The 25,100-nt window shown below is 45.3% G+C and overlaps 1 protein-coding gene across 1 annotated transcript in view; it reads right to left on the bottom strand.

Annotated features, from left to right (window-relative positions):
- Positions 1 to 25,100, bottom strand: part of TAF5 (TATA-box binding protein associated factor 5) — a 543,784-nt gene that overhangs the window by 124,650 nt on the left and 394,034 nt on the right. The gene's annotated exons all lie outside the window — the stretch shown is intronic.

Genomic DNA, 25,100 nt, shown 5'->3' with positions numbered 1-25,100 from the left:
CCGTGCGCGTGCTGCCGGTGAGAGGGCGAAAGCGCCGAGGAGGAGCGTCTTCAGCGCGTCGTATTTGTCAGCAGCCGGCGGGTGCTGGAGGAGGCTCAAGGCGCGGGCCGCGTTGGCGGAACCGAGCGCCGCCACAACATGGTGGAAGCGGGTGTCGTCCGCGGTGATGCCTCGCAGGGCGAACTGGGAGTCCGCCTGGGCGAACCAAACAGCCGCGTGAGTCTCCCAGAAGGTAGGCAGTTTAAGCGTCACTGCCGTATCCATGTCGGTAGGTCACCAATGAAGGAACTGCGCTCCAACGCGAGTCGAAAGAATTGACGCGACCAAAGACGGAATTCGTCCGAGTTGCTTTATTGACACAAAACAGCTCAGGTATTCTGACAAGCCCGTTTTTCGGGCAACAATATATATACACATTTATGTCGGGAAGTTTGCCCGGCAAAAGCTATACCGGGCATGCCCGGGTATCAAGGGCGAGCCTTGGAAAGGCGAGTCTGGACCTGCCCGGGCGTGTTTGGCTGCGGCCTGGCAAGTCGAGGCTGGGCGTGCCCGGGCGCTCTGGGCGAGCACTGGAAAGGCGATAGCGGGCATGCCCGGATGCTCTGGGCGAGCCCTGGAAAGGCGATAGCGGGCATGCCCGGACGCTCTGGGCGTGCCCTGGAAAGGCGATAGCGGGCATGCCCGGACACTCTGGGCGAGCCCTGGAAAGGCGATAGCGGGCATGCCCGGACGCTCTGGGCGAGCCCTGGAAAGGCGAGAGCGGGCATGCCCGGGAAAGACGAGACCGGGCGTGCCCGGGAGGTTCCGGCGTGCCCGGGAACAGTGAGTCCGGGCATGCCCGGGAGAGGCGCGTCTGGCCGTGTTCTGGCCGGTGCAAGGCGATTATGTACATCCAGCGGTAACCGCTACACAAGCATGAAAGTTATAAGGCAGCCAGGAAGGCTGCAAAGAAAGAGGTAGCAAAGGCGCAGGAGGCATGTAGGAAAATGTTTGGAGAACGCTTGGATTCGGAAGAGGGTCAGAAAGCAGTATTCAGGATTGCAAAGCAGATAGCGAAAGAGGTGTGATGTGATGGGGGTGAGTTGCTTGAAGGATGAAGTGGGACAAATCGTTGTCGACCCAGATGGAATTAAAGGAAGATGGAAAAGATATATGGAAATGCTGTTGAATACAAAGAATGAATGGGATGGCAACATAGAGAGTAACCCAGTTTTAGGACCGGCAGAGAAGATAACTGAGAAGGAAGTTGAGGAAGCGATAAAAGCAATGAAGGGTAGAAAAGCGGGAGGGCCGACGGGAGTTGTGGGAGATATATTGAAGGCAGCAGGAAGTTGGGGTGTGAAGAGAATGACAGAGATCTGTAATCTGGTGGTGAAAGAAGGCCGCATTCCAGTGGATTGGGAACTGAGTACCCTCGTCCCTCTATACAAGGGGAAAGGTGACCCTCTGGAGTGTGGCTCGTACCGAGCGATAAAGTTATTGGAGCATGGAATGAAGGTATTGGAAAGGGTGTTGGAGAGGAGGATAAAGAAGAAAGTGAAGATCGACGAAATGCAGTTTGGATTCATGCCAGGAAGAGGAACGACAGACGTGCTTTTCATTGTGAGGCAGTTGCAGGAGAAGTACATGGAGAAGAGGAAGAAGTTGTTTCTTGGGTTTGTTGATCTGGAGAAAGCATTCGATCGGTTTCCACGCAAAGTATTGACATGGGCATTGAGGAAGTTAGGAGTGGGGGAATGGTTGATCAGAGTAGTGATGGCAATGTACAAAAGAGCGCGCACAGCTGTAAGGACGAAGGACGGGAACAGTGGTGAGTTTGAGGTGAAGGTGGGAGTGCATCAGGGGTCGGTACTAAGTCCACTACTATTTGTAGCTGTGATGGAGGTGCTGGCTCAGAACATAAATGAGGGTTTACCGTGGGAGTTGTTGTATGCAGATGATCTGGTGTTGATTGCGGAAAGTATGGATGGACTGAAGGAAAAGATGAACACGTGGAAGGAATGTATGGAGACAAAAGGTCTGAAGGTGAATATCGGAAAGACGAAGGTGATGGCAAATGGTAAAGCATGTGGTGAGGTGGAAAAAACTGGGAAGTGGCCCTGTGCTGTGTGTAGGAAGGGTGTCGGAGTGAACTCCATTCAGTGTACAATGTGCGCTGAGTGGGTTCATCAAAAATGTAGTGGTCTGAGAGGGTCATTAACCAGTGTGGCAGCTACATTCAAATGTAAGGTGTGCACAGAGGGAGCTGCAGATGGAGGAAATGTTGAGTTGGATCTTGGAGACGGCGTGAAGCTGGAAGGTGTGAAAACATTTTGCTACCTCAGAGACATGCTGAATGGAGAAGGTGGATCAGACTCGGCAACGGTTGCTCGAGTGAGATGTGCATGGAAGAAGTTTCGGGAATTGAGTGGCGTGCTGATGATGAGGGGAGTGTCGTTGAAGCTGAAGGGAAAGGTGTATGCTGCATGTGTGAGAAGTGTTATGATTTATGGGAGCGAGACATGGGTAATGAACGTAGAGCAGCAACGAAGGTTGGAAAGGGTGGAAATGCGAATGGTTCGACGGATGTGTGGAGTATCGTTGAGAGAGAGGAAGACAAATGATGAATTGCGAAAGATGATGGGAATAGAGCCTGTGATTGATGCTGTGAAGAGGAACAGGTTGAGATGGTTTGGTCATGTGTTGAGGAAGGATGAAAGTGACTGGTTGAGAAGAGTGATGGAAGTTAATGTAGAAGGAAGTAGAAGACGGGGAAGACCGAGAAAGACTTGGCTAAAGATGGTGGAAGAAGAAATGCGGGCAAGGGGTTAACAAGGAGAGATGCAGAAAATAGGGCAAAATGGAGAAGATTGTCATGGGGACCGCAAGGCTAACCCCCGCTCTCGCAGGGAAAATGGCCTTTAAAATGCATGTTGTTGTTGTTGTTGTTGTGGTTTCATCTGTCCACAGGACATTCTCACAGAAGGATGTTGGCTTGTTCAGGTGTGTTTTGGAAAACTCCAGTCGGGCGTTCTTTTGTCTCTCTCTCTCAGCAGTGGGATCGTCCTGGGCCTCCTACCACAGAACCCCCTTTCATTGAGTTGGTGACGGATGGTGCGAGTTGAAACTGTCGTGCCTTGTGTCTGAAGGTCACCTTGAACCTGTTTGGCAGTTGATTGAGGTGCTTTCTCCACCATTCGAACAATCCTTCGCTGCAATCTTCGATCAAGTTTTCTCTTGCACCCACATCCAGGGAGGTTGGCGACAGTGCCATGGGCCTTAAACTTCCTGATAACATTGCGTACGTTGGACACAGGAACATCAAGATCACTGGAGATGGACTTGTAGCCTTGAGATTGCCCATGTTTGTCTTGCAATCTTGTGTCTGACCTCCTCAGCCAATTCTCTGTTTTTCTTTATTTTCTCCATGTTCATTGCGGTACACACAGTAACACAAAACAGCAGAATGACTCCTTTTCTTTATTCAAACTGGTTGAACGAGTGATTTTTACATTGCACACACCTGCAACGCACGACAGGTGAGTTCAATTCCAAAGGAAAGGAGAATCACCTACTTGAAATCTAATTATTTCTAACAACTTCTAAAAGGTGCCAATAATATTATCCGGGCCATTTTAGGATTTCTGTGTGGAATAAGCTAAGATTTAGTAATTTTTGAGCTTTTCTTTGTTTTGTTCCACTGCAAACAAAGGAAATACAAATGTGGATACCAAAAGAGTTTTTAATTTTAACCATTTTCTAGAAGAAATGGTGCATTATTTGAAAAAAGTGTAAGGGTGCCATTATTTTTGGCCACGACTGTATATATGTACTGTATTTATATACTGTATGTCGGACTACTATAACTATCATGATGGTGATAACTCGCCACTTGTAAGGAAAATGGATGGAAGAACACGACTGGACAGAATCAGGGAGGTGATTCCATCATCAGATGAACAAGACAAAGGGGTGGAGGTGAGCAGTTTGCTTGTATCGCTTCAGGTGAGGACAAGGTGGGATGGATTGCTGGTTGAGCAAGTACCTCTTCATGGTGGGGATCAGGTAGGATGATTGGCGGAGAAGGCAGGTGGAGGTAAGACCAAATATGAAATCATAGCATTTATGGATATGCTTGATGGTTACAATTGAGACATGACCAGGTGGTTACAATTCCATATGCTGCTTTTCCAGGTGTACAAAATAAAGGTTCCTATAATAGGTGTACTTGCAAACATGTAACCACTGTTGCTGAGCGTTATGTCTGAAAGGTAAAAATACGAATGATAACCTTGAAAAGGTAAGTAAATGTTGACAGTTTTCACCTTGTGCAGAGTGATTTTATAATAAACTAGAACAGCTCTTGGTGGAGCGCATACCTCCACCAGGTTGAACAGCTCACGTTTTACATTCCACTGATGGGTCCGAAATGGATGCGGACCTGAAACAAAATCGAACCGGCTTGTCCGTGTCAGACACCCAACCTGTCTACCAAGTCTTGTCCGAATCCGTCCATGACGTTGTGACATGTCGAGCTACAGTGCATTCAGAAAGTATTCAGACCCCTTCACTTTATTCCCATTTTGTTATGTTGCAGCCTTATGCTGAAATCGTTTAAATTCATTTTGTCCCTCACCAATCTACACTCAATACCCCAAAATGACAAAGAGAAAACAGGATCTTAGAAAGTTTTGCAAATTTATTAAAAAGAAATAAATAGTACCGCAAAGTGGGCGTAACCCTTCAGCCCATGCATGGTGAAAGGAAGCATTGATGATAATTTGTTATTTGAAGCGAAGTTGTATACCGAGTAGGAACTGCAAGTAATGAAATTTTCGCCCATGAACCCATTAGTCCATTTCGCGCCCATGAACCTTCCTCGACTCAACCCCAACACACACTGCAAAAATGGATTTAATCGGACAAGCCATTCTGCTCGAAATTGAGGGAAACCAATTTCAAGATGGCTGCCGCGGCGGCCATATTGAAAATCGCAGCGCGCCCATTAACCTTCCTCGACTCAACCTCAACACACACTGCAAAAATGGATTTAATCGGACAAGCCATTCTGCTCGAAATTGAGGGAAACCAATTTCAAGATGGCTGCCGCGGCGGCCATATTGAAAATCGCAGCACGCCCATTAACCTTCCTCTACTCAACCCCAACACACACTGCAAAAATGGATTTAATCGGACAAGCCATTCTGCTCGAAATTGAGGGAAACCAATTTCAAGATGGCTGCCGCGGCGGCCATATTGAAAATCGCAGCGCGCCCATTAACCTTCCTCGACTCAACCTCAACACACACTGCAAAAATGGATTTAATCGGACAAGCCATTCTGCTCGAAATTGAGGGAAACCAATTTCAAGATGGCTGCCGCGGCGGCCATATTGAAAATCGCAGCGCGCCCATTAACCTTCCTCGACTCAACCTTAACACACACTGCAAAAATGGATTTAATCGGACAAGCCATTCTGCTCGAAATTGAGGGAAACCAATTTCAAGATGGCTGCCGCGGCGGCCATATTGAAAATCGCAGCGCGCCCATTAACCTTCCTCGACTCAACCTCAACACACACTGCAAAAATGGATTTAATCGGACAAGCCATTCTGCTCGAAATTGAGGGAAACCAATTTCAAGATGGCTGCCGCGGCGGCCATATTGAAAATCGCAGCGCGCCCATTAACCTTCCTCTACTCAACCCCAACACACACTGCAAAAATGGATTTAATCGGACAAGCCATTCTGCTCGAAATTGAGGGAAACCAATTTCAAGATGGCTGCCGCGGCGGCCATATTGAAAATCGCAGCGCGCCCATTAACCTTCCTCGACTCAACCTCAACACACACTGCAAAAATGGATTTAATCGGACAAGCCGTTCTCCTTGAAATTGACGAAAACCAAAAGTTGACGGATGTCCGCCCGCCCGCCCGGACAACGCCCGTGGCGACAATACCCCTTAGCCCATTGGGCCGAAGGGTGAAAAACTGAAATATCACATTTACATAAGTATTCATACCCTTTGCTATGACATTTTAAATTTAGCTCAGGTGCCTCCCATTTCTCTTGATCATATTTGAGATGTTTCTACACCTTGATTGGAGTCCACCAGTGATTGGAGTGATGGAGTCCACCAGTAAATTCAATTGATTGGACATGATTTGGAAAGGCACACACCTGTCTATATAAGGTATCACAGCTGACAATGCATATCAGAGCAAAAACCAAGCAATGAGGTCGAAGGAACTGCCCGCAGAGCTCAGAGACAGGATTGTGTCGAGGTACAGATCTGGGGAAGCCCACAAAACAATCTCTGCTGCATTGAAGGTTCCGAAGAGCACAGTGGCCTCCATAATTCTTAAATGGAAGAAGTTTGGAACCCTCTGCCATAAATCCCAGATCGGTGGAGTGTTGCAGTGATGGTTGTCCTTCTGGAAGTTTCTCCCATCTCCACACAGGATCTCTGGAGCTCAGCCAGAGTGATCATCGGGTTCTTGGTCACTTCTCTTACCAAGGCCCTTCTCCCCCGATTGCTCAGTTTGGCCGGGCGGCCAGCTCGAGGAAGAGTCCTGGTTGTTCGAAACTTCTTCCATTTAAGAATTATGGAGGCCACTGTGCTCTTGGGAACCTTCAATGCAGCAGAGATTTTTTTGTAGGCTTCCCCAGATCTGTACCTCGACACAATCCTGTCTCTGAGCTCTGCAGGCAATTCCTTCGACCTCATGGCTTGGTTTTTGCTCTGATATGCATTGTCAGCTGTGATACCTTATATAGACAGGTGTGTGCCTTTCCAAATCATGTCAAATCAATTGAATTTACCACAGGTGGACTCCAATCAAGGTGTAGAAACATCTCAAAGATTATCAAGACAAATGGGAGGCACCTGAGCTAAATTTCAAGTGTCATAACAAAGGGTCTGAATACTTATGCAAATGTGATATTTCAGTTTTTTCTTTTTAATAAATTTGCAAAACTTTCTAAAATCCCGTTTTCTCTTTGTCATTATGGGGTATTGAGTGTGGATTGATGAGGGAAAAAATGAATTTGAACGATTTCAGCAAAAGGCTGCAACATAACAAAATGTGAAAAAAGTGAAGGGGGCTGAATACTTTCTGAATGCACTGTATATCTCCCACGGGTAAACGAAGCACTTGGAAAAATTAGAAAATACTCCGAAAAAAAAATAATTGGAAAATGGAATAATTTTGTCCGTGTCACACACCCAACTTGTCCATTAAATTTTGTCCGAATCCGTGAACAACTCAAGATATCCTGCTCACAAACAAAGACAGGGGTGAAAACATAACGTTGATCTACCTTCGGTGACAGAAGTAAAGAGTCAGGTGACCTTCGTTATCCAGATTGTCTGGAGAATCCCATTTAGGAAGAGGTTCTTATGGGTTTGGGTGAGATTTGTCCATGGAAATGCGGAATATTCCATAAAGGAAAGGGCAAAACATTGAGGTTTCCTGGGAATTTGGTGGGGATGGAAGAAAACCAAATTGACATCGATTAGAAGGTTGTTGTTGATCTGAGGTTTGAACTCGGGTAAACTCCGTGGACTCCGTGGAAATGCAAATCCCTCGGCACGACAAAGTGACACCTGAGCCGAGCACACCTGAGCCGTGCAATGAAGCGAACGGACGTGAAGAGAACGCCGCATGAGACATGAACTGGATTCCAGGTTGGGGACATCAGGTGCACCTTCAACAATGTGGGTACAAAACCTTTCCATTAGCACCTGCCGAGTCAGACCACAGACGAGGATGTACACGAGGTAACCATGGACACATCGACTTGTACATTTACTGATGTACGTTTCACAATCGCTGCGTAAATGTACAAATACAATTTTATTGTGACGTAGTACAGGTGGAAAACAATAGTCTGTTTCCTAGCAACGGTAATTGAACAGATGAAGCGTTAAATGTGATTTGTGGCTAAATTACCTGGAGACTTGGAACAAACATTATATACACACATAAAAGGTATTCCCATCGAAATTACAAGCCAGGTGGGTATAGCAATCTCACAATATCGGTTTCTTCGCTTACGAGTGCAGGTAACACCACATACTGTACATAGGTACTCCATCAACGAGCTCCTGCTTCATCACCATTTTGGAGATCAAGGTAAAAACTGTGAAAACCGTTTATTCAAAAGGAGTCACGTGACAAAAGCTTGCCAACCAGGTATTGATCCTGGGCAGAGCATTCCAATAGTTGGAATGAAAACTCCATCGCAGTTGCACTATGAATCAGGTGTGTGTGAGAGTAATATACAAATCAAAAAGGTGAACAAAGGTAAGGAAGGTTCATTTTTTTGATATTGTTATGGGAAAGATGGAATATTCAGGGCCAAGCTTAAGTAATAAAGTCCCGAGGTGCACAAACACACATATCGCTAAGCATGGATCAGGTGTTCAAAAGCATGGATCAGGTGTTCACAAAATAGCAACAATGGAAATATTATAATAACGGCAAACAACACCTGGCGAGGACGTCAGAAGCCCCGAGCCACACCTTTCCGAGACGGGCAGTAATGAAGTGAGTTATCTGTTGCCCAAGGAGCGAGGCCTCAGGTAACAATGTTATGAGGCAAACATTGAACGGAAGAAGACAGGTACGAGTACAGACAAGGTGTGCCGCGTCCGAGGAGTTCCATGTCGAGGACGTCCAGGTGTCCGCACAATTAACTTGCTGCAGTCACGAGGTCAGGTGAGCCTCGGCTGAATCGAGCACATGGAGATCGGCAAGGTCACCTGCACCCAGATCATTATGCCATCTCGGGAATCACGTGTCCGTCGGCACCCGTCCGCATCGGCACACCTGTCTCGGACTCAGGGAGCGCTCGGCGTGGGTTTGTCCGCGCTGCCCGGGGGTCCCAGGGGTCGCCAAACCAGCCCGTAGTAAATCGCCAGGACGATCGCGGCCACGGAAACCGAGAAGATGTAGCAGGAGACGGTACCTAGGCGGATCCAGTGCTCCCGGCGGGTGCTCGTCCCGGAGGATTCCTTCCTGCGCTGCATGGCGCTTGGGAAAGGAGAGGATCAAGGGAAAGGAGGAGGATAGATGAACTCGGATCGATAAACTCGCTCAAGACCCACCGATGCTCCCGCGCTTTTTGGACCTTCCAGATGCTGCGCCGCTACGATGTCGGGTCTGGTGCGCTCGGGCAGTGTTCTGTGCTTTCCCTCCTCCCCGCCTCCTCCTCTTCTTCTTCTCCAATTTCATCCCAAGTCACCCTCCAGACTGTGCAGCGAGGGTGGAGCCTCCTCCGGGCTGCAATAGCACCACCTATGGATGACACCAAGGTAAAGCGAAGGGGACCCAACGATTGCCCTTCATGTGACTTTTGAAACAGCGAAACCGGTTCATGGGATTTTGCAGAAAATTGCAACAAAGTGTAAATACACGTAAACACATAAAAGCGCAAAAAACGAGAAATCTGTGATCACAAAGGGATCGTCAAGGTTAGGCCTCCCCCAGGTTATCCTTGGCCCGTGATCCAATCATGGCCATATTGCTTTCAGACAGCCATAACACCTTGACCTTTAACATTACATGGCCATGTTGCTTTCAGACCACCATAACACCTTGACCTTTAACATTACATGGCCATATTGCTTACAGACCGCAATAACACCTTGACCTTTAACATAACATGGCCATATTGCTTTCAGACCGCAATAACACCTTGACCTTTAACATTACATGGCCATATTGCTTTCAGACCGCAATAACACCTTGACCTTAAACATTACATGGCCATATTGCTTTCAGACAGCAATAACACCTTGACCTTTAACATTACATGGCCATATTGCTTTCAGACCGCAATAACACCTTGACCTTAAACATTACATGGCCATATTGCTTTCAGACCGCAATAACACCTTGACCTTTAACATAACATGGCCATATTGCTTACAGACCGCCATAATACCTTGACCTTAAACATTACATGGCCATATTGCTTTCAGACCGCAATAACACCTTGACCTTTAACATTACATGGCCATATTGCTTTCAGACCGCAATAACACCTTGACCTTAAACATTACATGGCCATATTGCTTTCAAACGGCCATAACACCTTGACCTTAAACATTACATGGCCATATTGCTTTGACCGACATAACACCTTGACCTTTAACATAACATGGCCATATTGCTTTCAGACCGCCATAACACCTTGACCTTAAACATTACATGGCCATGTTGCTTTCAGACCGCAATAACACCTTGACCTTTAACATAACATGGCCATATTGCTTTCAGACCACCATAACCCCTTGACCTTTAACATAACATGGCCATGTTGCTTTCAGACCGCAATAACACCTTGACCTTTAACATAACATGGCCATATTGCTTTCAGACCGCCATAACACCTTGACCTTTAACATTACATGGCCATATTGCTTTCAGACAGCCATAATACCTCGACCTTTAACATAACATGGCCATATTGCTTTCAGACAGCCATAATACCTCGACCTTTAACATAACATGGCCATATTGCTTTCAGACCGCAATAACACCTTGACCTTAAACATTACATGGCCATGTTGCTTTCAGACCGCAATAACACCTTGACCTTTAACATAACATGGCCATGTTGCTTTCAGACCACAATAACACCTTGACCTTTAACATAACATGGCCCTATTGCTTTCAGACCACCATAACCCCTTGACCTTTAACATAACATGGCCATGTTGCTTTCAGACCGCAATAACACCTTGACCTTTAACATAACATGGCCATATTGCTTTCAGACCGCCATAACACCTTGACCTTTAACATTACATGGCCATATTGCTTTCAGACAGCCATAATACCTCGACCTTTAACATAACATGGCCATATTGCTTTCAGACAGCCATAATACCTCGACCTTTAACATAACATGGCCATATTGCTTTCAGACCGCCATAATACCTTGACCTTTAACATAACATGGCCATATTGCTTTCAGACAGCCATAATATCTCGACCTTTAACATAACATGGCCATATTGCTTTCAGACCGCCATAACACCTTGACCTTTAACATTACATGGCCATATTGCTTTCAGACCGCCATAATACCTTGACCTTAAACATTACATGGCCATGTTGCTTTCAGACCATCATAACACCTTGACCTTTAACATTACATGGCCATATTGCTTTCAGACCGCCATAATACCTTGACCTTTAACATAACATGGCCATATTGCTTTCAGACCGCCATAACACCTTGACCTTTAACATTACATGACCATATTGCTTTCAGACCGCCATAACACCTTGACCTTTAACATTACATGGCCATATTGCTTTCAGACCATCATAACACCTTGACCTTAAACATTACATGGCCATATTGCTTTCAGACCGCCATAATACCTTGACCTTTAACATAACATGGCCATATTGCTTTCAGACCGCCATAACACCTTGACCTTTAACATTACATGGCCATATTGCTTTCAGACAGCCATAATACCTCGACCTTTAACATAACATGGCCATATTGCTTTCAGACAGCCATAATACCTCGACCTTTAACATAACATGGCCATATTGCTTTCAGACCGCAATAACACCTTGACCTTAAACATTACATGGCCATGTTGCTTTCAGACCGCAATAACACCTTGACCTTTAACATAACATGGCCATGTTGCTTTCAGACCACAATAACACCTTGACCTTTAACATAACATGGCCCTATTGCTTTCAGACCACCATAACCCCTTGACCTTTAACATAACATGGCCATGTTGCTTTCAGACCGCAATAACACCTTGACCTTTAACATAACATGGCCATATTGCTTTCAGACCGCCATAACACCTTGACCTTTAACATTACATGGCCATATTGCTTTCAGACAGCCATAATACCTCGACCTTTAACATAACATGGCCATATTGCTTTCAGACAGCCATAATACCTCGACCTTTAACATAACATGGCCATATTGCTTTCAGACCGCCATAATACCTTGACCTTTAACATAACATGGCCATATTGCTTTCAGACAGCCATAATACCTCGACCTTTAACATAACATGGCCATATTGCTTTCAGACCGCCATAACACCTTGACCTTTAACATTACATGGCCATATTGCTTTCAGACCGCCATAATACCTTGACCTTAAACATTACATGGCCATGTTGCTTTCAGACCATCATAACACCTTGACCTTTAACATTACATGGCCATATTGCTTTCAGACCGCCATAATACCTTGACCTTTAACATAACATGGCCATATTGCTTTCAGACCGCCATAACACCTTGACCTTTAACATTACATGACCATATTGCTTTCAGACCGCCATAACACCTTGACCTTTAACATTACATGGCCATATTGCTTTCAGACCATCATAACACCTTGACCTTAAACATTACATGGCCATATTGCTTTCAGACCGCCATAATACCTTGACCTTTAACATAACATGGCCATATTGCTTTCAGACCGCCATAACACCTTGACCTTTAACATTACATGGCCATATTGCTTTCAGACCGCCATAACACCTTGACCTTTAACATTACATGGCCATATTGCTTTCAGACCGCCATAATACCTTGACCTTAAACATTACATGGCCATATTGCTTTCAGACCGCCATAACACATTGACCTTAAACATTACATGACCATGTTGCTTTCAGACCGCCATAACACATTGACCTTAAACATTACATGGCCATGTTGCTTACAGACCGCCATAATACCTTGACCTTAAACATTGCATGGCCATGTTGCTTTCAGACCGCCATAACACATTGACCTTCAATATTACATGACCATGTTGCTTTAAGACCGCCATAACACCTTGACCTTAAACATTACATGGCCATGTTGCTTTCAGACCGCCATAACACCTTGACCTTTAACATTACATGGCCATGTTGCTTTCAGACCGCCATAATACCTTGACCTTAAACATTACATGGCCATGTTGCTTTCAGACCATCATAACACCTTGACCTTAAACATTACATGGCCATATTGCTTTGACTGCAATAACACCTTGACCTTAAACATTACATGGCCATGTTGCTTTCAGACCGCCATAACACCTTGACCTTTAACATTACGTGGCCATATTGCTTTCAGACCGCCATAATACCTTGACCTTAAACATTACATGGCCATATTGCTTTCAGACCGCCATAACACATTGACCTTAAACATTACATGGCCATGTTGCTTACAGACCGCCATAACACCTTGACCTTAAACATTACATGGCCATATTGCTTTCAGACCATCATAACACCTTGACCTTAAATATAACATGGCCATATTGCTTTCAGACCGCCATAACACCTTGACCTTTAACATTACATGGCCATATTGCTTTCAGACCGCCATAACACCTTGACCTTTAACATTACATGGCCATATTGCTTTCAGACCGCCATAACACCTTGACCTTTAACATTACATGGCCATATTGCTTTCAGACCGCCATAATACCTTGACCTTAAACATTACATGGCCATATTGCTTTCAGACCGCCATAACACATTGACCTTAAACATTACATGACCATGTTGCTTACAGACCATCATAACACCTTGACCTTAAACATTACATGGCCATATTGCTTTCAGACCGCCATAACACATTGACCTTAAACATTACATGGCCATGTTGCTTACAGACCGCCATAACACCTTGACCTTAAACATTACATGGCCATGTTGCTTTCAGACCGCCATAATACCTTGACCTTAAACATTACATGGCCATGTTGCTTTCAGACCGCCATAACACCTTGACCTTAAACATTACATGGCCATATTGCTTTGACTGCAATAACACCTTGACCTTAAACATTACATGGCCATATTGCTTTGACTGCAATAACACCTCGACATTTAACATTACATGGCCATATTGCTTTCAGACCACCATAACACCTCGACATTTAACATTACATGACAGAATGTCGATTAAGAAAACTAGCAACGGTACTCGCCCTATGGGCGGGGCTTCAATTGGGAAGCCCAAATGAAAAGGCAAAATATCAGAAATTGAAGGGTTTTTATTTTATTTTAAACGATTCATATAAACATCCGTTGAATCATATCACACGCAAATCATCAAAATCTAAACAGTACATGGCGCCCATTTTGAAAAAAGATTGAATTCTGCAAAACGGAAGCGGCCGCTCCACCTGTTTCTCCGTCGCTTTGCACCCGCTGCCGTGTTACTGAGGAGCCGCACGTTTATACAGGAAGAGTTTGTCAGGGGTCGATCTTCTCTCTCCTGGTACGTAGAATAAACAGTATTTGTAGAATTTCAACAAAAGCCACATCACTGTTCATATCGGGAAATATTATTCCATCGAGTTTGGAAAAACTGGAGAATTGGAAAACTTGGAAAAACAATATCGCCTGTTTTACTCCAGGGGGTCCAAGGATTACCCACCCTGTTTTACTCCAGGGGGTCCTAGGATTACCCACCCTGTTTTACTCCAGGGGGTCCTAGGATTACCCACCCTGTTTTACTCCAGGGGGTCCTAGGATTACCCACCCTGTTTTACTCCAGGGGGTCCTAGGATTACCCACCCTGTTTTACTCCAGGGGGTCCTAGGATTACCCACCCTGTTTTACTCCAGGGGGTCCTAGGATTACCCACCCTGTTTTACTCCAGGGGGTCCTAGGATTACCCACCAAAAATATCGTTGCAATCGGTTCAGCCGTTTTTGCGGTACCTGGGAACGGACAGACGGACATTTGGTGAATTATAGTAAGATGTGTCCCGTCTACATTCTATCCATAAAACTAATTATGAAAAATCAGAGGAAAATTATTCAAGTTAAGATAAAAAATGTGTTTTTTTCTTAATTAGGTCAAAATCCGAAAAAGTAGGTCAAGGGCATGTATCAAATACCAGGTGCACAATTTCAGTGCAGGTACACTATTATGATGAAACGACAACTTGGACGTCCAAGCAGTCTTTGAGATTCTGCATTGGCAAAAAACGTTTTGTTTTTTTTCAGACCGCCATTCGACCTTGACCTATAACCTGGATGGGTACGAGTATGATGTAAATTAAAAGTAAATGCGACTTGCTGTAGCCCATCTAGAAAGGGCAACTTCGGTCCGATCAGACAAACCTTGGTCGAGTTTTGGCGAATAATGTCAAAATGTCTATAATTAGGTCATGACCTTAAAAAATAGGGGATGATTAAACCTGTTGCGGAAGATATCCTGTAGGGAAGGTTTAAACCTGTTGGGGAAAATGTCCTATAGGGGGATGATATCGTATAGGGGAGAGAGGATTAAACCTGTAGGGAAGGATATCCTAAGAGGGGATGCTATCCTATAGACTATAGAGGGTTGGGGGGGTGGGGGGAAGGGGGGTGGAGGGAGGATATCCTACCGGGAGAGGATTAAAATGGTTGGGGGGATATCATATAGGCGGAGGGTTAAACCTGTTGGGGAGGATAGCCTATAGGGGCTTAACATTGTTCGGGAAGGTATCATATAGGGGAGGCTTTAAGTTGTTGAAGATATCACATAGGGGGAAGTTTAAACGTGTTAGGGAAGATATCCTGTAGGCAGATGATATTGTATATGGTAGTATGAAATCTGTTGGGGAGGGATGTCCAGCAGGGGGATGATATCCTATAGGCATAGGGAGAGGATTAAAGTTGCTGGGGAGGATATCATATAGGCGGAGGATGTCATATAGGCGGAGGATATCTTATAGGAGTTGGCTTAACATTGTTAGGGAGGATATCATATAGGGGGAGGCTTAAAGTTGTTGGGAGGATATCATATAGAGGGAGGCTTAAAGTTGCTGTGGAGGATATGGAGGGGGAGGCTTAAAGTTATTGGGGAGAATATCCTATAGGTGGAGGATATCCTACAAGTAATAAAAACATTTAAAACAAGAAAGAGCAACCAGAGATTGCAGACCCTCGCCAGGATGTGTTTTCAGTGGTTTTAAAGGCTTTTGTGTGAAAACAAATATGGCGGCCGAACCACATAACTGATGACATCATTATTATTATTTTCTCCACCACTTTATTCCGAGATTATGCTCAAGAAATTTCATTAGGATCGATGAAGTTTTGTACTGGTCGAATTATGACGTCATCATTAACATATTTAATTGCCCATGGAGAGTTCTTTACAATGAGCCATGTCTCAATTTTTTCTATGCAGCACTTTGAGATAGAGGTGCAAATGTTTTCGGTTTTTCCAAGATGGCTGCCGAACCACGTGACCAATGACGTCATTATTTTTTTCTCCACCAATTTATGGCTACATGACAAGAAATTTCATCTTGATAGGATGGAGTTTTGTACTCGTCGAATTATGATGTCATAATGGAGGCACTTATGCCATCATCATTAACATATTTTATTCCCCATGGAGAGTTCTTTACAATGAGCCATGTCTCAATTTTTTTCTATTCAGCGCTTTCGGAGATAGAGGTGCAAAGTTTTTCGGTTTTTCCAAGATGGCGGCCGAACCACGTGACCTATGACGTCATAATTATTTAAAAATATTCTACAGGTGGAGTTGCACCTATGGTGAAAATTTCCTGTCAATCGGACCAACGGTTGCAGAGAAATCATATTTATTCTGTGCAGACAAAGACAAACAGACAGACAACCGACTTAAATGCAATCCCCTCTCCTCAGGCGAGGGCAACGAGAAAGAGCAATCAGATTGCAGTCCCACGCCAAGACGCGTTTTCAGTGGTTTTAAGGCTTTTGTGTTGAAACAAATATGGCGGCCATACCACGTGACTGATGGTCATCCTTTTTCTTCACCACTTCAGCCCGAGCTGACGCTCAAGAAATTTCATCTTGATCGGATGAAGTTTTGTACTTGTCGAATTATGATGTCATAATGGAGGCACCTGTGACATCATTAACATATTCTATTCCCCATGGAGAGTTCTTCACAATGAGCCACGTCTCATTTTTTTCTGAGATATAGATGTGCAAAGTTTTTCGGTTTTTCCAAGTGTTACGTGCTCCTCCCCGACCCCTGGTCACGATGTACCTCCCTCCGAGCCCCGAGAGGAGCCAAGGCAGAAAAATACGTTATTCTGTGTCAGAAATCAAGAGTGAAACCACACCAATGATTATCAACAAACAAATATTGTATTAAAAATCACACAAGAATAACGGTACAACAAATAGCAATCAAAAGTCCACTCAATACATCTTATGATGGTACCATCAACTAGCATAGGATAACTCATGGTGTTCCCAGTGAGTGGAAAAACCTTCCCCAATGTCTCTATATCCCCATCCTCAAGACGAAGTCGGCTCGCTCCAGCGATCGCTAGAACAATGTCCAATCGAGACCAGAATCCCGTGCGGATGGCAAGGGCAGTCGCACCGCCGAAGCAGCTCTCAGGCGTAGGCGCTACGAAGCGACGCAAAAAGTCACGTGGTCCAAAACCAAAGGCAAACTCGCCGCGGAATGGGAAATCCCAAAGTTCCTCCAGGTATGAACGTTCCCTGGTTGTCGGCGAACCGCCACTTAATCTTCAAACTCAGCATTGCGCACACACATCCCCGACAGACGACAGGATGGTGAAAACTCTGACGCGTAGCCACGACCTTTTATTGAACCAAGCACGAGTGTCAAAATGGCCGATGGCTCTTACTTGAGTCGACACGACCCGGCGATGACTTCAGAATCGCAACGCCCAAACCTGACCACGCAGGTTTTTTCAATCCCCCAGCGATAACACCTATCGCCGGAACTCCTTTCGAAGAAACTCAAAGTTCACTCGCGACTTTCGTTCGACAACGCTGACTACGGAGCTGGAAGCTACTCGCTTCTTGTCCGACTTCTTCGCCACGCCCTCCTTCTTCTCCCTCTTCATCTTCCGGTTCCCGATCTGGTTTCCGGTTTCATTTAAAGTTAACCCTTTTACATTTTGATAATACTAATGGCCATTTCACTTAAACAATGATAATAATAATACATAGAATCAGAAGTGTTTCAAATGGATGAAAACCACAACAGCGGAAGTGACGAATCGGTAACACTTCCCCCCCCCCCCCCCCCTCAAGAAAGAAAGTTTGAACACAGCGAGAATTATTTGCAGGCAAACTTTCTAAACAAACAAAAGTACACTCACAACCCAAATCATCAATTCCCGTGAGCAACAATAAATCAATATTTCCCAAAAATAAAGCAACAAAACTTCGAACAACCCACAGAGATTTCCAAAGTTAATTCACTCTGGACAAAGCGTCAGCAACGACCTTGTCCCTGCCCTTTACATGTTCAATTTCCCAGTTGGACTCCTGCAAAGCCAAACTCCATCTCATCACCCTCTGATTTTTAAAACTTTTATTTTCTTTTGAATGAAGGTTAAGGGGTTGTGATCAAAAATCCAGTCATGCAAATCTACAGCACTTTTTCCGGGAGGCCGAGCTGAGAGCCAGGTTCCATGGTGGTTGGATGGTGAGGCCTGGAAGTATTCACCACATGGACGCCTTTAGGAACGTGGCGTTCAGGGTTAATCAGTGTAGGAATCTTGGCACGGCTGCTCCGCAGCATTCAGTGCTTCAACTCTTCCGAACTTTCATAATAATCACGGTTGGACCGCTCGTCACTGTAGTCACATGAATAGCGGTCTCCTCCTCGGCCACTACCCTGATAAATCATTCCTTCGGGAGCTGCCATAACTCTGGGAGCCTCCATAGTAATATCGACTGCGGCCACCACCAAAACCACTACTTCCACGTTGTCCTCCTCTGTAGCCCCCTCGACACCTATGAAATGCCTTCTCTACTGTTATGGTCCGACCCTCCAACTCCTTGCTATTCAGATCCTTTTCTGCATCTCTGGCGTCCTTTGTGTTTTCAAACGTGACAAAGCCAAACCCTCTTGACTTTTGTGTCTCCCTGTCTTTTATCAGCAGCACTTCCAAAAGCGGGCCATATTTGCCGAAGACAGAGGCCAGAACATCTTTCCTTGTTTTGAAGTTCAGTCCACCGACAAAGAGCTTGCCAACATTGCCTCCATCCCTGACTTGTGTCGTGTTACTTTCCATACTAGGCTTTTTAACAACCATCGGGTTACCAGAAACTTGACCACCGGCCAAATCATTCCCGATAACAAAAGATACTCCCTCAACAGGAAGAGTGCTTGTAAGCCTACGGTGACCGGTCCTGACACCAAATCAGACTCTAAATGGATGACATGAAGTGGAGCTTTAACACAGCCACCAACCCCCTGTAAACGAACACTAACACCAGTTGCCATCTTCTCTGACAATGGCAAAATGCCTTCAAGCATCAAAGATTGATGTGCTCCTGTGTCCCTCAATACCCTAACCGGTTTCTCGTTAGTCGAGTCTCCATCCAGTGACACAAACCCCTCTGAAATAAATGGTTGGTAACCCATTTGAGGGCGATTTCTCACATTTGCCATTGCATTCGGAGTCGTACTAGTCTGACTCCGCTCCTGATTTTGCCTTTCCATAGCACAACATCAGGACATCAAGTGTCCAGGTTTCTTGCAAAAAGCGCAAGTAGGCCCGGAGGAGCAACTCGTGGTTTGCCTCGAGCCATCCGGAGGATAAGTCCGTCTTGGAACTGTAGACCTCTGATCCCTAAGAGTCGCGGTATCAGATCTGTCCTCATAGTCATCTCTAGGCCGCCCCCATGAATCTTCGTTCTCCGCACCGGATGTATCATCACTCTCCGGGCGAACTCTAGGCGGGAAGTTAGGTTTGTGGAACCCCATCCTGTGTGTCAAGGCATAGTCATCTGCCACGGTTGCTGCCTCGTACAACTCTGATACCTTCTGTTCCTCCAGATGTACTTTAATGTCCTCGTGGACACACAGTTTGAATTCCTCGACCAGGATCAATTGTCGCAATAGTTTGAAGTCTTTCCCAACCCCTTTTGAATCACACCACCGATCAAACATGGTTTCTTTCATTCTGGCAAACTCCACATGGGTTTCACTCTCCCTCTTCCTGGCATTCCGGAATTTTTGCCGGTAAGCTTCAGGGACCAATTCATAGGCTTTAAGAATGGTTTTTTTCACTATCTCAATCTGCACATTGGTCAATCGGTGAAGCCGAATAAATATCTTGAGCTTTACCCACCAGAACACTTTTCACTAACATGGTCCAGTATTCCTCAGGCCATTTTAGCATTCGAGCCACTTTCTCAAAGTGTAAAAAAAAAACTTGGCTACCTCCTTTTCGTTGGAGTGGAACCAGCCTCATGTCTACCAACATCCCAGGTGTTCTGACTAGTTGTCGAACTAGCCGGCATGGATGGTACCTCTCCCCGTTCTTTCATTAAATCCAGCTCTTTGCATTTAATTTCCTTCTGAAGCTTGGACGAGCCCCCAATTTCCGTTACGTGCTCCTCCCCGACCCCCTGGTCACAATGTACCTCCGAGCCCCGAGAGGAGCCACGGCAGAAAAATGTTATTCTTTGTCAGAAATCAATAGTGAAACCACACCAATGATTTATCAACAAACAAATATTGTATTAAAAATCACACAAGAATAACGGTACAACAAATAGCAATCAAAAGTACACTCAATACATCGTATGATGGTACCATCAACTAGCATAGGATAACTCACGGTGTTCCCAGTGAGTGGAAAAACCTTCCCCAATGTCTCTATATCCCCGTCATTTTGTCATTTTTGGAAGGTGTGAAAACATTTTGCTACCTCGGAGACATGCTGAATGGAGGTGGATCAGACTCGGCAACGGTTGCTCGAGTGAGATGTGCATGGAAGAAGTTTCGGGAACTGAGTGGCGTGCTGATGAGGAGGGGAGTGTCGTTGAAGCTGAAGGGAAAGGTGTATGCTGCATGTGTGAGAAGTGTTATGATTTATGGGAGCGAGACATGGGTCATGAATGTAGAGCAGCAACGAAGGCTGGAAAGGGTGGAAATGCGAATGGTTCGGTGGATGTGCGGAGTATCGTTGAGAGAGAGGAAGACAAATGATGAATTGCGAAAGATGATGGGAATAGAGCCTGTGATTGATGCTGTGAAGAGGAACAGGTTGAGATGGTTTGGTAATGTGTTGAGGAAGGATGAAAGTGACTGGTTGAGAAGAGTGATGGAAATGAATGTAGAAGGAAGAAGAGGACAGGGAAGACCGAGAAAGACTTGGCTAAAGGTGGTGGAAGAAGAAATGCGGGCAAGGGGGTTAACAAGGAGAGATGCAGAAAATAGGGCAAAATTGAGAAGATTGTCATGGGGACCCCAAGGCTAACCCCTGCTCTAGCAGGGAAAATGGCCTTAAAATGCATGTTGCTACAGACAGAAATACCAATCGGACAATGTTTTTATCAAACGACCGAATCTGCAAGAAAGGTTACGCATTCTGATATTATGTAGTCCGAGGTTTCTGATAATATAAAAACTCAACTTTTTTGGAGTAAGTGAATCGACGAGGCTGTGGATCATGAAATGGCCATTTAATTTTTGAGAAAATTCAAGAAAACACCTTCAGAATAGGGTGCCAACCCAGCATTTCTAAACCCATTACTACATGTATCACATGTTTCTTTGGTTGTTACAATGTCTTTAAAAATCACAATCAAATACATTTCATTCACAGTAGAATATTAAGTTTTGACTAAAATATGTGTACATGGTTTCCTTCCAAAATGTATAATTATAATCAATGGGTCTGTTGATTAGTAAAGAAGTCAAACATTAATGAAATGCTCAATGATCCGTCGATGATGCTTTATGTGGCTGAACTTAAAAAAAAAAAAACTTTCTTAATAATATTTCCATCACAGAAGTAAACTCATCACTGACATTTTCTGTTTTAGGCCTATTTTAAAAAATGGCAAACATTGCCTTTTTCAGCTTATCCAAATTTGATGTAAAGCATCATTCAAGTACTTTTAGTCAAGTTAATGATTGTTGTCACAGGAAGAATTCTTCTCTTTCAAAGCAATCTTCAACATCATATCGTTCATCATCTTCATCGTCGGTTTCCTGTGCATCAACAAGAACTGCTTTGTGTTGCTCCATATTTTCACACTTCTTGCATGTGCACAACTCGGTACACGGAATACCCAATGATACGCACCACTGGTCATTTGCTTCTCCCGCTTTGCAATTAGATTTCTTGCATGAACACACGGAGAGTTCCAGGATACTATTCTCAGCAGACTCCATATCCATCCAGTCAATGCCAAGATTATTGTCCACCATCTTCCAACCATGCCCAACAGGAGAAGGAATTGACGGATGTTGCTCAAATCTACGCTTGAAGATGGCTGTCTGATAATTTGCCTGCTTAATGTGCTTATGCAAAGCATCGCTGCTTGGAGGCATCACATTTTCAGCCCTTGCAGCTACTGAAAACATATGATAGAGCTCATTCACACCGGAGCATCCATTTTGGCCATAGAGCTTGCAAACAAATTCTTCCAGGACTGATGTTGTATCTTCAGAAATTATGAACGATTCTCCTAGTGCTTGAAATCCTGGTAGATATTCAGAGTGCTTTACGAGAATGCGATCACATCAACACGTGTGCAGTATATCTGCTGATGTTTATAGTATTATTGTAAAAGGATATCAACGTACCTGCAAAATATTTATCTTCTTGCTTTTGTTTTGCAACCAAGCCCCATTTCTGCTTCGAAGAATCGGTAAAATACTGGTAGCATCGCCGATGAAATCCGGTGTCTTCGGGCGTAGGAACGTTAATTTAGCCGCCATGTTCTTGCAGAAAACATCGCTATTTCAGCCTGATTTCCGACTAGATTTTGCCAAATACCAACACTACATAAAAATGAAGCCCCCGAAGATTCGATGAAGAGTCTTATATCTTCATCAGTAACACCAGAATCGTGGCAAATACACTTTAAATTGAGAGAAATTCTCTCCCTTTCCGCAGCCATCATGCCACTTACGACATAATTATATGCGATCAGCTGTTTGTGGACGTCGGACGTGACCCAAAAAATCGCGGTTTACGTAAATCGGCAATGAAACGTCAATAGCTGCCTTTGCCGTAGTCTTCCCAAACAGCGTTCCTTATTGGATAAACAAGAAGAGGCGACCGAAGACGTTACTTAAATAATATCTCATTGGATGAAAGCTTGCAGGTCGTTCAATACTATCTAGAATTGTAAGTCGGTTATATTTCACGAATTGCGCTAAAATGTGCATATTATATTCACGGGATGAGGTAAAATAGGTAATTTCTTAATTATTTCTTGATTTTAAACTGTTTTTTATGTCCCCCCCCCCCCCCCCCCCCCCCCCCCCCCCAAACTGGACCACAAGACTGAACGATACGAGCCGACATCCCATAGTCTAACTCAAACTTTAGTTTTGTATGTAACAGATGGGACCAGCATTTTTCTCCGCACCATCTCCACATAGAGTACTAGCGCACTCTGATAGGGAGAGGCTTAAAGTTGTTGGGGGAGGGTGTCCTATAGGGGGAGGTTTAAAGTTGTTAGGGGAGGGTTAAAGTTGTTGGGGGAGGATGTCCTGTACGGGGAGGCTTAAAGTTGTTCGGGGAGGATGTCCTATGGGGGAGGCTTAAAGTTGTTGGGGGAGGATGTCCTATAGGGGGAGGCTTAAAGTTGTTGGAGGAGGGTTAAACTTGTTGGGGGAGGATGTCCTGTACGGGGAGGCTTAAAGTTGTTCGGGGAGGATGTCCTATGGGGGAGGCTTAAAGTTGTTGGGGGAGGATGTCGTATAGAGGGAGGGTTAAACCTGTTGGGGGAGGATGTCCTATAGGGGGAGGGTTAAAGTTGTTGGGGGAGGATGTCCTATAGGGGGAGGCTTAAAGTTGTTGGGGGAGGATATCCTATAAGGGGAGGGTTCAACCTGTTGGGGGAGGATATCCTATAGGGGGAGGCTTAAAGTTGTTGGGAGAGGATGTCGTATAGGGGGAGGCTTAAAGTTGTTGGGGGAGGATGTCCTATAGGGGGAGGGTTAGAGTTGTTGGGGGAGGATATCCTATAGGGGGAGGCTTAAAGTTGTTGGGGGAGGATATCCTATAGGGGGAGGGTTCAACCTGATGGGGGAGGATGTCCTATAGGGGGAGGCTTAAAGTTGTTGGGGGAGGATGTCCTATAGGGGGAGGCTTAAAGTTGTTGGGGGAGGATGTCCTATAGGGGGAGGGTTAAACCTGTTGGGGGAGGATGTCCTATAGGGGGAGGGTTAAACCTGTTGGGGGAGGATTTCCTATGGGGGAGGGTTGAACCTGTTGGGGGAGGGTATCCCATAGGGGGAGGGTTAAACCTGTTGGGGGAGGATATCCCATAGCGGGAGTGATAAACCAGTTGGGGGAGGCTATCCTATAGGGGAGGGTTAAACCTGTTGGGTGGGAGGGTTAAACCTGTTGGGGGAGGGTTAAACCTGTTGGGGGAGGGTTAAACCTGTTGGGGGAGGGTTAAACCTGTTGGGGGAGGGTTAAACCTGTTGGGGGAGGGTTAAACCTGTTGGGGGAGGGTTAAACCTGTTGGGGGAGGGTTAAACCTGTTGGGGGAGGGTTAAACCTGTTGGGGGAGGGTTAAACCTGTTGGGGGAGGGTTAAACCTGTTGGGGGAGGGTTAAACCTGTTGGGGGAGGGTTAAACCTGTTGGGGGAGGGTTAAACCTGTTGGGGGAGGGTTAAACCTGTTGGGGGAGGGTTAAACCTGTTGGGGGAGGGTTAAACCTGTTGGGGGAGGGTTAAACCTGTTGGGGAGGGTTAAACCTGTTGGGGGAGGATATCCTATAGGGGGAGGGTTAAACCTGCTGGGGGAGGATATCCTATAGGGGGAGTGTTAAATGTGTTGGGGGAGGATATCCTATAGGGGATGGTTAAACCTGTTGGGGGAGGATATCCTATGGGGGAAGAGTTAAACCTGTTGAAGGAGGATTTCCCTTCGTGGGAGGGTTAAGCCTGCTTGGGGGAGGATATCCTATAGGGGGAGTGTTATACTAGTTGGGGGAGGATATTCTATAGGGGGAGGGTTAAACCTGCTGGGGGGGATATCCTATAGGGGAGGGTTAAACCTGTTGGGGGAGGATATCCTATAGGTGAGGGTTAAACCTGCTGGGGGGGGGGGGGGGGGGATATCCTATAAGGGAGGGTTAACCCTGTTAAGGGAGGAT

Source organism: Myxine glutinosa, chromosome 11, assembly GCF_964187855.1.
Source record: "Myxine glutinosa chromosome 11, kmMyxGlut1.1, whole genome shotgun sequence".
NCBI lineage: Eukaryota > Metazoa > Chordata > Myxini > Myxiniformes > Myxinidae > Myxine > Myxine glutinosa.
This window is presented reverse-complemented; position numbering and strand designations above follow the sequence as displayed.